This window comes from Pinus tabuliformis, chromosome 5_2, assembly GCF_031772625.1.
Source record: "Pinus tabuliformis cultivar Carrire ecotype Pingquan chromosome 5_2, CPIR1, whole genome shotgun sequence".
In the NCBI taxonomy this organism is placed as follows: domain Eukaryota; kingdom Viridiplantae; phylum Streptophyta; class Pinopsida; order Pinales; family Pinaceae; genus Pinus; species Pinus tabuliformis.
The window spans coordinates 1,058,590,163-1,058,594,353 of NC_142306.1; positions in this window are offsets into that span (position 1 = coordinate 1,058,590,163).

The following is a 4,191-nucleotide window of genomic DNA, read 5'->3' on the forward strand; positions in this document are numbered from 1 at the left end:
TAGTTGGGGCTTGCTACTTGTTGGCGTGTTGGGGTAAACAAACTTGATGTGTTTTTTTTTATCTCGCAGTTGGAGTCTATGGAATAAGAAAGAAATTTGATAGCTTGGCAAAAGTGGTAGAGAAATTATTAATCTCTCCTACCATGACAAACATAACCACTAAAACTTGCAACATTGTTTGTAGGAAGTGAAAATTATGTTTCTTTTTTCCAAAATGTATGTTAGTATATTACAGTTTAATGAATATGTTTTATTAGTATCATATATGGTTTCATAGTTTAATAAAGCATTCGCCAAGACTTCACAATGTTTTATTATTAAGTGAAAGATTTTCCAAGATCTTACAAGATTTTATAATTCAGTGAAAGATTCGCCAATACTTTACAAGATAAGATAATTTGGTGAGAGATTCGCCAAATATATATATATATATATTAGTGATAAAATCGCCTCCCATTTTTCCTATGTATCATGGGGATTCGCCCATTTATTATACATATAAATTTAGGGTGGTTCTTAAAATTTTCCCTGATTAAGGTAAAGGACTATAAGGCATGTGCCTCATAAATACATGGGTCCTAAAAGGCTCTGGCCCTGTAAGTATACCCTTTTCTATAGATCATGCAAGAAATATCAACCAAGTTATTACCACTTTGGCAGCTAGTTGAGTGAGGCATATGATTGCAAGGAGTCCTTAATGTTGTCAATCAACTGGAGCAATGGGACAAAGAATATCCTTAGGCCCCAACAAAAATTCCTAGAATCAACACTCAAGAATGAACATTTGATTTCATTTCTATCAACTGATCTATAAAGATACAAGAGAAGCTAGAAAAAGATATAGCGTAGTCAGTGGCACAATATTAGGATCATTACTCCTTAACTGAAAGGATATTCATAATGAATAGAAATCCATGAGTTAGGGCCTAGGGAGAGGCCATTCAAGTGAGTAATTAAGTAAAGATTTGGAGTAGTTATTAAATGCAAAATAAATGTCTTTTAGTGTCTTCACCAACAAGCTCATTAAGGACAACCCGAAGCAACACCTTGTTGACCTTGATAGGAAATAGACAATCCTGAACTCTTTCCTAGTTTCATTGAATAAATACATGACAATTCTCTCCCTAGAACATAATAGAGTATCATGTATTCACATAGAGTTGTTTCCCAATAGGATCAAGATGATTGCATCATACTATGAAGTTTGGGTGGCTTATCTTCAAGACATCGTGAAGCTCCCAATTGAAGACACAATCAAATTCTAACAATTGTCAACTTCATCTTTGAGGGTTTTTTAAAATAATTTCTTTATTATATTTGTAAATCATGAGAAGGTGAAGAGTTTTAAATAACCCCATGAGAAGCCCAAAAGACACAAGGGAATTTACTAACTCAATCAATAAATATTATAAAATTCTCAATATGAATTGTTCCAAATTTTTTAATTTATTGATTTTCCTACAAACCAGAGCTAGGATGCTGGTACTTTTATATTCACTGTTATAATATTAAGAAGCCTTGAAGGTCGTTGCTAAATCCATATTTCCACATGCATTGTGTCTTTGTTTTAGACTCCTCTTGAACAAGTTATTTTATGTGTGTATTTTGTGAAATGCTTTGCTACTAAGTTAGATTGATTTGTGGGGTAGATAATCTATTCTCATATGTTTATTGTTTCAATTTTGCAACTTTCATTAATGAGCACTTATTAAATCAAAATGTTGACATTCTAGATTTGTTCCAGTAACTTAAGCATTCAATTTTGTCCTAGATATCAAATAAAAGTGTCCTTGAGTATGCATATGTATGTTTATCAACTCATTGCTTCTTAATTCTTACCTATATTTCATCAGCTAACTAGCTTAGATTAGTTTCATTTTGCATTTAGTTAGTTATATCTTAAAATTAACATCCCCTATTGTGGCAATCATCTATATCTCACAACATTCTTAAAACCAAGAATGGCTACTATGCCAAAATATGTATGGATCTCTTATCCCAAATGATGTGAGGTCTAATTGAGACCTCATACAGGAAAGAATCCCTTAATAATTGTTGTTAGGTCATTTGTTCCTGTCAACAGTACGTTATGGACATCTCACCTACTAAAAATTAATCATACCAACAAGCAATTAAGTAGATCATCCACCTATTACAACGTGAAAATACACTAGCATCAACTAAATAAAATCAACCACCTCTTATAAGCCCCCCTGAGCATCACACCCACTAAAATAAATCCATACTAACGATAAATGAAGTGATGATTTTTACATGACACTCAAGAATCTGGTTTGAGTCTAAAATCTCGAACACAAACACACTTAAATGCCACAACACTTCTACTTTGCACAGTGGAAAATATATACATCGGTGAATAAACTAGTGCACATGATAATTTTCAACATTTTCAACCCACTACATGTTACATTACAAAAAATTAATATAATAGTCTGTACCATGGATCATGGCCTTTACATACAACCATGTTACAAGGACACAATTAGGGTTTGGTATCAACAACTATGATAACCAATCTACCCTGAACAAGATAACAATTGACCTACTTTTTGATGGTGCGCATCCACAACCCTTTCAATTCACGTACCTTGAACACATCTGGAAAATCCAATTCCTTCCCATCTGTTGATCACTGCAACTGCATCTCCAACTGTCCAACCTGCCACTATCAGTGATCGCAACTCCTTTTGTGTCATTGAAATTTGGCTCACTGATCTGCCCACTAGCAACCCTCTTGCTCCACTAAGAAGTCTACTCAATGGGTCTTCTGGATCTGCCCTCTTGTAAACAATGTATCCTTTCATAAACTAAACTAGGGATCCCATAAGTCTGCCTCCTAATAGTGCATGGCTCCTTTCATGAACATTGTATTTGGGATCTTCTACCTGTTGCATACTGCATACGATAATCACTTATTCACGACTTCATTTGTGAGCAGAACTCAACTTCCTTCACACGATGTCTTAGCTGCTCTAAAACCATTATTACAAGGCCTTTCAAATCTGCCCACTTATCAACCTTCTAGCCACATCAAAATGTTGATCATAGGGCATCATCAATCTGACTTCATACCGTGAAATATCAGTCCTCTTTTCACTCTTCTTAGGGCATGCAAATATACCCACACACAATCCACACTTTGAATGATCTGGGCCTTGGAATTTCACCTCTTATCAATCCTCTAACTGCCACTCAATTGACTGAACTAGGGATTCTTCATGCTACCTCCTAATAGTGATTTGACTCCTCCAAAATCATTGTTCTTAAGCAACAAAATTTATGTTTTTCAAACCTATGAAAAAACTTCCAAAACCATCACTTTCTCTTCTTCTCTTCAAGGTTGCTTTTACACATTTGTGCACTACTTATCTCTGTTCACGAGTGACATAATTTATCCCTCTTTCACACTGTACACAACCATTCAAGTTTGCGGCCCTAATCACATATTCTCCCCACACTAGGACACCATCTTCTAAGGGTTACGACTCACTGTCGACACACATAATATTGGCACTTGAGTTATAGAACATTAGGAGAGACCTTGCACATAATAAGTCCTAACCTAGGGCATATTCACCTATGTCCTAAACCCTTCAGGAAAAATATTTTCCCTATCCACTTAAGCTCCTGCCTTACCTTGATCTTACCTTATGCTACCCGTATTCCACATGCCTCATAAACCCTCTCTTTTAGCCTAAAACTCACACTCCTGTACACAGTTCTTGACCTCCCTAATATTTAGATCAAAACTACAGAGGTATGGCCAAAAATATGCAACCTTATCACAAGTTTAAGGTATGCTCTTTAAAGGTATTCACCCTCTCTCTTACACAAAATCCAACGCATACATAACTGACTTTAGGGCAGAGACTTAAGGACTAATTAACCACGAAAGAATCCCTGACTAGGGCTCAACCTGTACATATAGATAAACCTCCTCTTCATGCATGGATCTACCCTCCTTGAGGGTCGAGTGTCACAGAGAAACTTATCCACAAATCTGAAGAACTTCAACCTCCTTTCTAGAATTGGATCAAACCACCCACACTCCCACTCGCCCTCCTTTAAGGCTCTGCAGCTCCTGAGGTACTCAAACCTATTCTAGGGTAGAATTAGATGAGATAAGCCATATATGTCCAAATGAATCACAACTCTTTCATTCTTATAGTT